Below are 15,337 nucleotides of genomic sequence, written 5' to 3' on the forward strand. Positions count from 1 at the left end.
ACGCACTTTTGTTATTGGTCGTTTTGTTTTAGCCTGATCGATTTTGGGAAAGGGAAGATGTAAAATTGTTTATTTTACAAACTTTTGAGAAAATTTTGTGTTATTTTGTAAAGTTAGAAGATCAAAGTGACGGTTATGAATGAGGTTAATAACTTTGCATCGGTTATATGTCGGGCATTGTGAAAAATCTTCCTCGGTTCCAAAGGCAAAATGATTAGATTTTTCACAATGCCCTCCAAATAACCGATGCGCAGTTATTAACCTCTAAATAATTTCCGCCTTAAATAAGCCGAACAAACTTAACGTTATAGGTAAATTAAGTAATCGGTACAGAAGAAAGAGTCGGAGTCTTGTATTGCGTACGGTACGCTACATGCACGTACACGCATGTTCCAGCTTGGCCAATAATTACTTATTTTGCCTGTCGTATTTAGTGGTATTATAGCTAAAATAATAATTATTCAATGGGTGCGTCTTGTAAAGAATTCACGTAATTTGATTGGTTTTCTGGTGTATAATATCTCACAATAGTTGATAGTGATATTAGTCAGGCGCTGCGCCGCCACGCAACGGCGGCACGCTTGTTGCTCCTCAATGATCGCGCGATAATGCGTTCGCGTAATACACGTCCGAGAACTAAGAACGCGATTCGGCGGCTGAGATGTTCGTAATGGTTTCGTTCTTTTAAAACAACGGGGATGTCCTCACAAAAGTAACTTTATTTTTTTCTGAAAAAAGGCATTTTTTCTCGCAAAAATTACATTAAAACTGAATAAGAATAAGAATAAAAGATAGGATTTTGTCTTTTGCCTATCAATATCGTGTCATAATGGATGGGCTGGCCAATATTTTATGGTAGTGGATACGGCTGCGCCGGCATCCACTACTCAAAAATATTGGCCAGCCCATCCATTATGACACGATATTGATAGGCAAAAGACAAAATCCTATCATTTATTCTCTAAATCTATGTTAATCAAAATGAGGTGGTTTTTTTTTCTCCAGATTAAATTATGACTGATTTGAAACACCTATTTATATCTTATTTGCATTTTATAATTTAGTTTCATACACTCCTAGATAGTGAGAACCAATCAGAGCAAGAGTTAGTTAATTAGTAGCCGTGCATAAATTAGGGGTTCATTCATATATTTTCATGACTAAACGATTGTTTATGCCCGAGGGCTTTAGCCGAGGGCATAAACAACGCTTAGTCATGAAAATATATGAATGAACCCCTGCTCATACATACGCAACATTCTGCTTGCTGTTATTTCCCTCCAAAACTAAAAATACCATCATTTTAAACTAAAACTACCAGTTCCTTATCATTTTTAACAGTTTCTCCATCGCTAATTGCAAGAAAACGTTTTCTTGCTCAGTCCATCGTGCTTGGACGCTTGCCAACATCGCGTACATCACTCTCGCTTTAAATAAATAGCTCGCGGACATAGACGCGTAATATCCTACTCGCTGGGCGTCCATCAGTTCTCGCTGGCGGCTTGTTTATGATCGAACGCCGGGCATAAACGTTGTTTATGCCCGCCTATCGACCAATCACGCATGCTGTTATATAGCGAGTATGTATGAATATTGTATAATTGCACAGGCGCGCACTCTGCGTAGTACGAGCAGTGCTTTCGGACGCGTTCATTTTTCTTGCGGGTGGATGCACTTATATTTGTTTGCATTTTCCAACATTTTTAGTGACAATTTTGTTATGAAAATTGCAAAAATCACAGGAATTTTTAATCGTGTATGAAATAGGTTTAATAAATGTGTAGCAATTATTGCTCGAGAAATTGTACAAAATAAATGCACTTGTACTCCCCCTTCGGGGCTCGAGCATTAGACGCATCAACATCTCAGTATGTGTGCATTCAGCGTTTATTAACCTATAATTAAATTATGACTGCTTTCATTGTTTCATATTTGATCTTTTCTGACTTTGTTGAAGTACATGTTCATGATTTTACTTCATTCATCATTTCACATGAATTCCTCGCTTTCGTATTCCACAAAGCTGCGCAGTAAAACATTTGCTTTTGTTCACTTATTTTGCCCAAACTCCTTTTTTAAAACATTTGCTTTTGTTCACCTATTTTGGCCAAACGGTACTTTTTGTTTTATTAATTAATTTTTCTTTTCTTTTCTTTTATTTGATGCACTTGAATTTTTTTTTTTTGAAGCGTATTAATAACCAGACTTAGGATTTGTATATATATTCTATGGTGTTTTGTGTGTGTTTCATTTCGTATCATGTAACGTTTAGTTAGGACAAAAAGTTTAATTTGGTGACCACTTTTCTTTTATTTTATTTGATGCACTTGAATTTTTTTTTTTCGAAGCGTATTAATAACCAGACTTAGGATTTGTATATATATTCTATGGTGTTTTGTGTGTGTTTCATTTCATATCATGTAACGTTTAGTTAGGACAAAAAGTTTAATTTGGTGACCACTCTCTGACTAGTAAGGTTTGACGATTGATTCGATTTCTTTTATTTAGAAAAAAAATAGCCACCACGTCCCTCGCGAAAATTCCGGCATTTTTCGCTAGAGGCCAAAATCCACAAAGACACTTTTTTCGGATATGTCGAGTACAAGGATTCCGATTCTGACATTAGTTTGACATTACGGCATCATTTTCACCTAGAAATCCAAGATGGTGGCCGGCACCATCTTGAAAAATTAGTTTTGAACAAGAGGACCTAAAATCGTGTACAAAGACACTTTTTGGATAAGTCGACCACAAGGATTTCAAATTTGACATTACGAACTCATATTTACCCAGAAATCCAAGATGGTGGCCGCCGGCGCCATCTTGAAAAAAAGAAGTTTTGAACCAGATTACCTAAAATCGTGTAGGGGGGCCTACAAAGACACTTTTCCCGGTAAGTCGACCCCAAGAAATCCGAATCTGACATTAATTTGACGTTATATCATAATTTTTGCCCAGAAATCCAAGATGGCCCCTATTTGGTAGAGCGTAAATGTGATTTTTGAATGAGAGCAGAAGCACAAGTGTGTCATTTCCGCCTAATCTGGAGTGAATGTCCCTTGGGGTTTAAACTGCCTTATCTTAGGTTTACATCCGTTATCTAAGGATAAGGCGCCTTACCTGTGGTTTAGACGGCCTTATCCTGGGTTTACCGGTGGCTTAGATGCCTTAACCTTAGCATATCGCAGTCTAAACCCAGATAAGGCATCTAAACCCCAGATAATGCGCCGTAACCCCAGATAAGGGACGTAGACCGCCGATAAAGCAGCCCAAACCCCAAATAAGGCGCTTTAACCCTAAATGAGGAACATAAACCTAAGATAAGGCATCTAAACCCCACATAAGGTGCTTTAACTCTAGATAAGGGTCGTTAACCCCAGATAAGGGTCGTAAACCTCAGATAAGACCTCTAAACCCAAGATATAAGGCGCTTTAACCCTAAATAAGGAACATAAAGCTAAGATAAGAGAAGTAAACCTCAGACGGCGCCTTATCTTTTGGCAGTATTATGTTGGGATGAATCCAAGTGTGCGAAAATATTGGATCCAAAACATACCGTACGATATAAGGCTAATGGAAGTCGATTCTTAGTTTCCCGTTACCCTACTCCGCTCAAAACAATTTGCTGGCAAAATATTTCATCATTTTAAATAAAATTTTGATTTTAACTTTAAGCATCCAATTAAATATTTAAATAATTTTGGCCTGGCCCAGGACGCCCATATAGGTCAATCCGGACCTGATCCCCGGGGATTTATCACATGTGTACATGGGTAGTTAATCTAGTTAGTTATATTGTTTTAGTGGCACATCTTCTATAGGTAGCGATTTTTTTTTTTTTTTTTTTTTTTTTAAGAACCATGCTTTTAAATGTATACATATTCTATGGTGTTGAATTTTCAACCATCCTGAATCTAAATTATGTTTTGCCCGCGACACTTTCAGTTTTATTGTTTCACGTTTAATCATTGCATTTTTTTTTATACATGTATATCATATTATTTATTTTAGCGAGAATTGATTTTGGTACTTGAAGGTCATACAACCTATATGTTGCAAGATATTTCAATTTGCAGAAAAGAATAAAAAAACAGTTGATCTTTTAATCAGTTCAAGTTTTTACAATTTCGGCCGCGGCTTTCAGCTTTATTCACCAAACCGGTGAATAAATAATCAAATCACTACCGGAGTGCCCTTTTTGCAACACATAGGCCAATACGCTGGCGAAGTTACGTAATAATCGGATTAACTACCATAGCAATAGCAATAGGTACAAACAATTTTTGATTATATCGCGCTGCACTACTACGTTCATGCGGTACCTCTGCATTGAACCATAGATGTCAAAGAAATGCTAAACACTTGCACCTGTAAGATTAGTCTTTTTGAAAAGAGCGGTATTGTATTCAATCTATTATATGATTGAAGACAGGTGATGAGTGAAACCTGCTTTTAGTGCAGCGCGGTATATTCAAAATTGTTTGTACCTATTGCTATGGTAGTAAATCCGATTAATTACGTAACTTCGCCAGCGTATACAATAAGCTACAGTATAGAGGCCTTGCATGTGACGTATCATCCCGTAAATATGGCGGACTACTCAAATGCATTCAACAAAAGCATGATTGCAGTCTACCGGGACAGTTCGTCTCACACACATAACCCTACACTACGATCAAATGGGTTGAATACAACATTTGATTGAATGGACTGCACTCCGCCATAACTACGGTGAAGGACACCGGTTCAAATCCTTTGTTTGGAGACAATCGATAAACTGATGCAGGGCCTCTATACACAAATTCATTAGAAATTGTAAAAAATATGTTAACAACATATTAAAAATACGATGAAAATAAAGAACACATAAAAAAGAAATAAAAAACAACATTGAACCTCACTTTTCATATCTCGAAATGCCAAAAAGGTATGTCCCACTGAGTGGTGTCAAATGAAAGCCAAGAAAGTAAAGAATATAATTAAAATAATTTTCAATCGGGGGTGACACTCCTCAAAAGACCTGGGTCAATTTTCATAATTGTGGGTCCTTTTCATATCTTGAAATGCTGAGAAAGTATGGCCCTCTGAGTGGTGTCATATGAAAGAGAAAAAAGTACAGAATATATAAGAAAAATTATTTCGCCACGGGGTGACACTCTTTGTAACTTGGATCATTATTCCTATTTTAGGCCCTTCCTAATATTCAAAGAAGGTATGAACCCCCCGGGTAACAATGTTTACCACAACATACATTACTGCCTAAGCCCCATGGTTCAGCTTTGGTGCGGTAACCGCTTTGGTTATCGTTTTTTTTTAAGGAGCAGATAATTGAGTATATTAATGTACAAATATAAAATCCGTGGTGTCAAATGATGAAATCACGTAGAAGAATCAAAATGCTTTACTTAATGCAATACACTATTTTAAAGTGTTGCGATTTGGTAGTTCACAACATCTTGCGAATGATAGTGAGCTTCTGCAAAAATTGCATTGCTCATATCCTTGCGAGTATGTATAGAATTCAAATATCACAGAACTGCTTTTATATGTCCTGTGGTTCTTGAGTTATGTTCTAAAGAGGACTGAAACAACAACACTTGTAAAATGTACATAACTCATTAACAACTATAAATTAAGCAAGTTTTCAAAGTTTATAATTTGTAGAATGAACTTTTGCAAAACATCAAAGTGTTATTTTTTAATAATATATTGATTTAGACAATAAAAATTTTATTTTTGCTGCTTCGACCAACAATTCAGCAACGACCCTTAAGTAAAAGTCGATTGTTTAATTTATCGTAAATCGCCCGCATAAACTTTTCAATTATTTTCATAAAAATGTCAACTATATGAAATTTGAGATGGAAATAATCTATTTAAGTTCAATTGGAAGATTTTTTGACATCAAGCAACATGCTGTAATCAGGGTTCGCTGGTGGATAAACCCGCGGTTTTAGCCACGGCAAAATATGACAAAAACTAAAAATGTGATGAATAGTTCACTTTTTCCATCTCAAAACAAGTTATAAAAATAATTTCTTTAGTATAACAAGACCAGATATGGTAATTATAAGTAACATTATTTCTATTAAGGAATTAAAGGCATGTGTTTTCATTGCTCTGTAGCATATCAAATTCAAACCTTTCCATTTTAGAGTCATAATGTATTGATGTAATGTCATAATGTATTAATAATATTGTCAGGAAGGGTTTCTGCCATTGTGAGTTAATATATCAAGGTAACTTTAGGTCATTTGGCCTATGAGGACATGAAGTCATAATTTATTTCTCTGTTGACCCACAAACACAACAAATTTGGCTGATTGCATTAGGTGTAAGTTGGGACATATTCAAATATTACAAATATGCCATAAAAAACAGTTTTTAAAAATTAATCAACATCATGTTAAGATAGTAGGCCTACATTATGGTTAAGCTAGATGAGACAAAAATATGTTGAATGACTGATCAATAGTTGTGTATTATTGTTTGTAATCTTTCCCGGTTTAAACCAGGCAAAAACAGTTTTTTACAATGGGTCTATTGCCCTTTAGTACTCATGTATCACTTTGATTAGAAGGCGACTTTTTAATGTCCATGTGTCTGAAATCAAAAGTTCAGGTGGCACTGCCACTACTTTTATATTACAGTGGGATTTGAACATACTTCCAAATGATATCAAAAACATCCCCAATTTAGGGTGCAATATTATGAATACGGAATCAGAATGGCGAATATCCAGTGTGATCTGTATGTTGTATGCTGTTTAGGCCTACTCTCTGCCTTTCTGCTAAAATTATTGTTTATTATGAACCCCATTGGAAATAAGACTGAAACATTGGCTTTTATCATGGGTTATCCAGGTTGCTGGTGTATTTTTATCATCACTTTGTATATATATTTATTTCTTTTTATTTTTCTATAGTGTCATAATGTATTTTTAAACATCATGTAATATTATATTTACGAGGGGGTATCCAAAAGTTTTTGACATCACCCAGAAGTGAAAGAGCCTATGAAATTTTGTCAGTGTAATCACTGGTCCTTATGTACATTATGGTCCAAATATGGTCTCATAAGTTTGTTTACTTTCTTCACAGGTGGCGCGAGATGGGAAGTAGGCGCATAACCTTTTCATGATAAGATCCTCCACTTTCTTGAGTTTTTTCACTGTGGCCGCATCATCTGTAAGTGATGGACGCCCACTTCTTGGCTCACATGTGGCCAGTTTGGAAATTCCTTTTTCAAACAGCAATAGTGCCATATGATGGGCAATCATCACCGTAGATTGCTTCATTTCATCATAGCCGGGTTTTCTGAGCATGTAGGCCTAACCCTTCAAATACAGGAACTTAATCACGCTGTGTGCCTCAATTTTCACCATCTTGCAGGTTATGCGCCTACTGTCCATTTTAATAGCGCCACCTGTAAAGAAAGTAAACATTTTTGGACCATAATGTACATAGGACCAGTGATTACACTGACAAAATTTCATCGGTATAGCTCTTTCACTTCTGGGTGATGTCAAAAACTTTTGGATACCCCCTCGTGTGTATTTCCTATTATTATCATGTTATGTTTTGTATGGAAACAAAATGAAATCAATCAATCAATCAACAAATCATAATCACCAGTTTTTCTTAGTTATAGGGTAGTCTATATCGTTTAAGGTTACCTCATAATGTTTCTCGTGATTACAAAAATTGCTAATTTCTTTTCAAAATAAATTCTATTTTTTCTCACTTTGTTACATATCTGTAAAGATGCATATAGGCTAAGCATTATACTGAACGAATGACCGTATAGAAGTAACATATCGTTGTTTCGAGTCCCCTCTGAAGCCGTGGAAACTTTTTTCTTTAAATAATGCATGATTGCATTCATGCCTCGATATTATGAAGCGTTGTTATTATGAATGTTTATGCAGGATAATTGCTCCGAAGGTTCATTACTCCATCGTTACTCAGAATTTACAGCAATGGTTGTTCTTTTGAAGAGCCAATGCTCCAAATTTAGAGCAAGCTTTAATAGGCTCGTTATTACTTCGAAGGGTCATTTATACTCATAATTTTGGAATGACCCTTCATCAGAAAAAACAAATAGCCTATCGAGCTTTCGGAATGTGACCCTTCGGAATAATGAAACTCAATGTAAATTTGGAGAAATGGAACCGTCCTTCAGAATAGAGTACTGTTCTCCACATTATTTTTCGTTGAAATGAAAGCATTATTAAATATAATAAATTTCAAACTTTCTCTTCTTGCTCATTAAATGTGTATGATGTTACTTGTCATGTCCAGTGTTAATATGGGTTTATGGTATGGTTCATCCACGAAAAAAAACCAAGTGTGCATCATTTTGGTCCCATAATGTTACTCATGCATGAAGCAGGTATGAGAATGAACATCAATGAAAAAAACCTGAAAGTGTTTGAAAAAACTTGAAAAAGTGCGTGCAAATGGGCTGCTAACAATGCCAAATGGGCTGAAATTATAAAGGAAAGTGCGGACATTTGAACAATAAGAAACCCTGGTTTCAGGTTTAAAACTGAACATTCTCATGCCTAGTTACTACCCCCGCCCCCATAAACACACCCCATACACTCACAAATAAAGATCCCGTAGTATGAGCTGTTAGGTCCAAAGATGGGCTGATTTTGCCAAAAATATTCGGGTGTGGGGGTGCCCAGAAAACACAAAGCATTTTCGGCACCATTCGCAAAAGGTTGAGAGAACGTTAAATTCAGGTTATAAAGGGTATGATAGGTAAAGGGTATAAATCATTATCAAAACTGTCAAAAACGCTTTGCAGAAGTTCCTACACCCCCGCGCAGGAACATATTCAGCTCTATTCTGGGCACCGTTGCCCAACATAATAATATTCAGCAATTAAAAACGATTTGTGTTTGCTATGAGGCACCCCCCCCCCCTAAACACCACCTGTAAGCCCTAGTGGTTTAAGCTATTACCCACCATTCCTCCCGTGTGATAAATACGGGCCATTTTCGTTGGATGGAATCGACATCGACTGGTTCTATTTAGGAAAAAGCGTGTTCTAATTTATTAATTATAATTATTATCTCTCACTGATGACACCAGTTTAGGCTAATGAAATGAAATTATTAGTTTCCTGTCACCCACCCTATTAACTTTTTCAATTTGACCAAAACTTTCATTATTTTCATATAAAAGTCAATTATCTGAAATTGAGATGGAAATAATCAAAATTGAAACTCTCAAAATGTCTGACATTCCCTGTTGATCACAATCAGAAGTTTTTCTTAGTTGTCGTAGAGGATGTGGTAGGGCCTAAATAATGTAAATTTAAGGATTACCTCGTCATGTTTCTAGTGATTAAAAGTTGCACATTTCTTTTCATTTTAATTAAAACAAATTCAAATCATTTCTCAATCCGGCTGTTGCAAAATGTCTGCAATGAAGATCTGAGCATTTAATAATACCCGTTTTGAGATGGTCTATTAACAACAATATAGGTAATAGCCGTGTAAATGGAAGTTTTGACAATAATGTAATTTTCCAAAAATAATGAATAATGAAATTATGACCTCATATACCACTGAAAGAAACTTGATGTGTCAGGAAACTAATCATTTCATTTCATTAGCCTTATCAACTTTCATATCTTGACCCAAAATTTTTACCAGTCTCACTGAATTACCCCACCCCCCTTTTTTTGGCAAGATTTTCCCCATTCTGAATGGCAGTCTCGCGGAAAGACCACCCTTTAGCCTTCTCACTGAAAGACACCCCACCTCCTTTCGGTGTCTACCTTTTTCTTTTTTTATAGATCATCAATCGATATTTGAATCCGTGGAAAGGCTTCTTATTAATGAGAGTTTCGAAAAATTCCTATATTTCAAGAACGCTGTGGTCCATGGTCAAAATTCAAAAAGTAGGCCTATGTGATAGCTGATTAGTTCCTCAACTGCAAGTATTTAGTTATTTTTAGTTGTGGCGTTAAAATGCCCAATCAATTATATGATTCCGACGATACAGTTCTTTCAGGGACACCCTGTATACGAGTATAAAGTAACGCAGGTGTTATAAATACACCTATAGCGTTAGAACTAATCATTATGTTCACAATATTTAAACATGGAATAAAAGATGATTTATTTACGGGCATTTTGATACCCCATTTGTCCAATTTCGTTCAATATTAACAACTCTATTATGTGATACCAAAACCTCATCAACAATGAAAAAAATCGGGGGGATGATGCTGTCGATCGGGTTACGGACCTTTAATTTTCCCGATCCACCACACAAATGTCTGACAACACCCAAAGCGTAATAATCTCAATAAATTGTGTCCTTTTTTTTTTATAAATATCTTCACCATTTACAGTGCAACCTCCCTGAGATACAAAAAGATTGTCTATTTTTTGTCACAGACTCTCAAAATCGAATCTAGCATCAAATTTTAGAGATCTGAAGACCAATCGAAGAATAATTTTTAGATTCCATGGTGTTAATTATTATAATGCACAAATCACGTAATTAAAGGAGTATTTCGTGATCCTAGCATCCTCAATGTATGTCATTTTTCATTAGATATCCACGAAAAAAACCTATTCCCAAAATTTCAGTTGATTCCGATTTTGCGTTCGCGAGTTATGCATGATTATGTGTATTACACTGCTCCATAGACAATGCGTTGTAATTTCGTTCTGGTGCACCAGAACGAAATTCAAATTTCACGATATCTTTGCTAAACGAATTAATCTGCAAAAAATAGTTTGTACATAAACTATAGCCAGGGGTTTCAGTGATATAAAAATCTCAACTTTTTTTGGAGAAAAGTGGGGGATGAGGCTGTGGATCACGAAATGCCCTTTTAATTGTGTTATAAACATATCAAAAAAAGCAACTACCCCCCTAAAATAATGACCATTAATCAAAAAGGGGCTATTGTATTACAAATCTTTAAAATGCGTTTGAAGCAGAATTTGTTTCTGCGCATTTTGACACCTCATTTGATACTATGGCCCAGATTTGAAAGTTGCACAAATTTTTACAATACAAAAACACTCGGATATCATTACACAGATTTCTTTCTATTACACTGAATACAAAATACTGCAACTTTCAAATCTTGGTTTTCATTGATTTAAATGTACGCTGTGACGTCAATATTTAGTTAATTGCTACAAATGAGTTGTCAAAATGTGCAGAAATAAATTCTGCTTCCAACGCATTTCACATATTTGTAATACAATCACCCGTTTTTGAATAATGGTCATTATTATTTATTACTTTTTTTGAGATGTTTAGTATATTGGGTACTATAAATACTGTCTTGAAACGATCAACTATTTCGAGACAAAATAGATTTCTCTTCAGAGAGAATCAGAAATTCTATTCAAAATGGCAAGAAACACTATGAATATGATAAAATTGCCTTTTATTTAAAACAAATGATTATATTATTTACCAAATTATTGGGGGGGGGTGGCCTAATGGTACTTTTTTTCCATAGCCACCAAAATTGTTGAGGGGTGACAGGGTCGGATTAATTTCTACCTGCTGGCGTCGACGCCTTCAGGCATAGGGGTAGCCTATTTTTAATGTCAATCTTCGAGGGGGGGGGAGCACTCACTAAAATGGGTGACGGGGATGTGCGGCCACAATGACCCCCATTATTCAACACCCTCTCACCATTGACCGCCTTTTTTGTTTTACTGAACTCCCAATGACCCTCTTTCTTTGTTTTCCAGTCACCAAAAGACCCCCTTTTTCAAACATTTTGGGAACTGCTGTCTGCTCATCCCAGTCACTTCCAAAGTCGAGTGCCCCCTCCCCCGCTACAAACTAATTCAACACAAAGCTATTTCATCCCAAACAGTCAAAGACTAGACTCAATAACCACCATAGAAAGCTATAGAAGACATTAAGCAATATTCAAAACAGCCGGCACAAACAACCTCATCTCAACCAATGCTAAATTACCCAAAATGGTGTTAATTTTAGGTCTAAAATACCAAAAGGAAGATGCATATCATAAATTTTGTCACAATATTTCTGTTGACTGAGCTGGGGAGGGGATCCTGCTACTAGTACCCCAGGGTGATACTCCATTGGTACGTGCTGAGGAAGGGTGCGCCGCAGAGGGATGATCAGAGACGCACATATTTTTGTCAATCTTGCAAATTAATTTTTAGTCTACTTCGTTATAAAGAAAACGTATGCACATGTCATGTATCACATCAACACTATGTCCCCCTGACCATCATCATTGTAGGCCCAGTCAGTAGAGATTTAAAATTGTTCTGCTGACCTGCAAACGCAATTGGCCAATTCCATTTAGATGAACCACGTTTGAAAAACATATCATTTTAATAGCTCACACAAATGATATTGGAGAAATGGAATATATTTTCATCCAACATTAAATTCAATTTTGCAAAATGAAATATTGCAATTGAATATAATTACCATTGTTTCAATGTAGAGCAATTTACAAGATATGTATTTAATGAACCGTATAGTTATTACATGTACAGAATATATTTTCATTTATAAAACAGACTAAACATAAAGAAATGAAACAAATTTCCGTACACATTCAATACAGCATCAAATTTTATTACTTTATTTTCATATTAAAGTAACACCTGAAGATCGAGAGTCACTGTCACACTCTTTACAACAAAATGTACCATAATTATAAGGCCAAACAAAACAATAAACATACTTCATGTCCCCTCCTACTTCCTTTTTTTCTGTTTATTCAACAATGTTTTATTTTTTGAAATTCAGTTGTAACTTTTCAAAAAATATCTCTAGGAAGTTGAGATGCTTTTTATAGACTTGCTAATATACATGGAACACTTGTGGAAGGTTTTAAGGTCACTAGAAGGGGCCTACCTCTCAGGCCCACGAAATAAAAGAGGCATCGTCCTCTTTCCAGACAACATTGTATAGGTACGTAAAAACCTTTTACACTGACTTTGCAATAAAAAATAAAAAGCCCCCTCTATCTCCTTCATTAAAGAAAAATTGGGACATGATTTTTTTTATATTTTACTTGGCCTTGGCTATAACATACAACATAAATGAGGATGTTAATCGGTGCAACTCTACCAATTTTCCTCTCCTGCATCTGCTGTGATAATACATACAGCCTACAGGCAACCTTCATGTGATGAGTTGCAAAGGCTAATATTGGGAATAGTTGTATGGATTTCTTGCAATAGGGTTTACAAAATTTGAGTAGACCATACGATGACAACTCTCTAGTCTGAAGGTTCCCTAGTCCGAAGGCTCATTGAGCCCGAAGGCTCATTGAGCCCGAAGGTTCACTAGTCCGAACACGTTATTTACCATTCGCTAGTCCTAATTCAGAAAAAGGTTCGCTAATCCGAATATTGGGTTCTCTAGTCCGAATATAGAATCAGTCTCGATAACCCTAACCCTAAACCCTAACCCTAATTCTATATTCGGACTAGAGAACCTTCGGACTAGAGAACCTTCGGAAGTTCGGACTAGAGAACCTTCGGACCAAACTCACAATTTAAAAAAATATATTCTTATTTAAACACAATCTGCTTTAGCAAATTTGTTTCCTATTTTCTTAAAGTTGTGCTGCAAAAAATATGGACTATTTACCTATTGACACATTTTTCCACTGTGATTTTTTCCAGGTTATTACAGTCATTATTTGCAAAGAAAGAAGGGTGCAACTTAACTGTGGAGGAGGCATTTCAAATTTACAGTGAGGCAAATGGCCAATCCAATATCGCAGTATTTGGCAAGCTGATGACCGAAGCATTTGGAGTGTTAAAAGAGAGGAAGACAATAAGCGGTGACAGAAAATATCCTTTATACATGGAGACTATTGGGCTTTTTTTTGTGATTTTCCATTGTGTGGCCACTTTAAGGTTTCCTATAGATGAGTTGACCTCAAGGGACTGATATATCGATATGCTTGAGCGAACTGCATACAACCACCACACTGTTCACACCTTATTGTTATATGGCGGGAGTGGCTCAGTGGTTACGGCCTTGGACTCATAATCTGAGAGCTTGCTCGGCGTGCGTGGGTTCGATTCCCCGTCCCACCACCGTGTTGCGCCCTTGGGCAAGGCGCTTTGCCTCGCTTGCCTCACCCCACCCAGGTGCAATGGGAAGCTGTTAGGGGTAGTCACAGTCGTTGTACTGATGGACCCTGCGCCACTTGTAGGCTGCAAACGTGGTTCCGACATATTCTAATGACGGCGGAATAAATGTAAAGCACTTAGAGGCTGTTTACGGCATAAAGCGCTATATAAATGTCTACATTTTTATTATGGTGCGTGCGCATACTGCCAGGCAAAAAACAATGTTAATTGTGGTGCTGCATGCGCACAAAGTCATGCAATGACGTCAGAAGTCAGCTCATGTGAAAGGTGTGGAGTTCGTTACAGCAGATGACCTGTGTGAAAATGATAACACAATATAAAATTAGATTTTTTTTTGTTATTTCCTTAACCATAAATTTACAGCTATATATACCAACTTGTGTGCTAAACAGAACAACGTTGAAGATGGTTTTATATCACAATTTGTTGAGATGACAATGACAAACATTGATGAAATTCCAAACATCCAAAGTTTACAGGAAATCATTTATGAAATCAAACCAAAATCGTGGGAAATTCTTCAAGACCAATCAGGGATAACACTAATTAAACATGAACTTCAACCAATCAATGGGATGTTTCCAGCAACTGTAATCAAAATTAATCATAATCTACAATCAACAATCACTTACAAAGGAACTATAATTAACTTACCGGAGTCAATTTCAACACAGATCAACACCAGAAATCATTTAAATGAATTGTTCAAATATTTGCAAAATTTAATAAAATGCCCTGGTGTAATAGGAAGTCAGTATGAGGAACTACAAATGGCAGATGATTATACAATTGAAAAACTTGAATCGCGAAACATAATTCGTTCAAACAAATGTGAGGAGTTAATACAGGATGCTAGATGCACAGAATGCGAGAAACTTTTTAATAGGCTAAGGCAAAAACTATCCAGAATAAACACAGGACATTCCTCCAAGTCGACAACTACAGTACAAGAACTGAAGCGTAAATTGAAAGCGGCATCTGCAAAAGCTCAATACCACAAAGACATATCAACTAAACTTAGACTCACTCAAAAAGACCATCATGACATGGAGAGCATTTTCAAAGCCCTCGACAAGGATGACCTACAACTTACAAATGAGAAAACTCAAAAGCTTTGGGAAGCTCAAAGATTGTGTATAAAAGGAAAACAGAACAGATGGGATCCTGAGTAAGTTGTTATAATATTGATATTTGATT

Source organism: Amphiura filiformis, chromosome 17, assembly GCF_039555335.1.
Source record: "Amphiura filiformis chromosome 17, Afil_fr2py, whole genome shotgun sequence".
NCBI lineage: Eukaryota > Metazoa > Echinodermata > Ophiuroidea > Amphilepidida > Amphiuridae > Amphiura > Amphiura filiformis.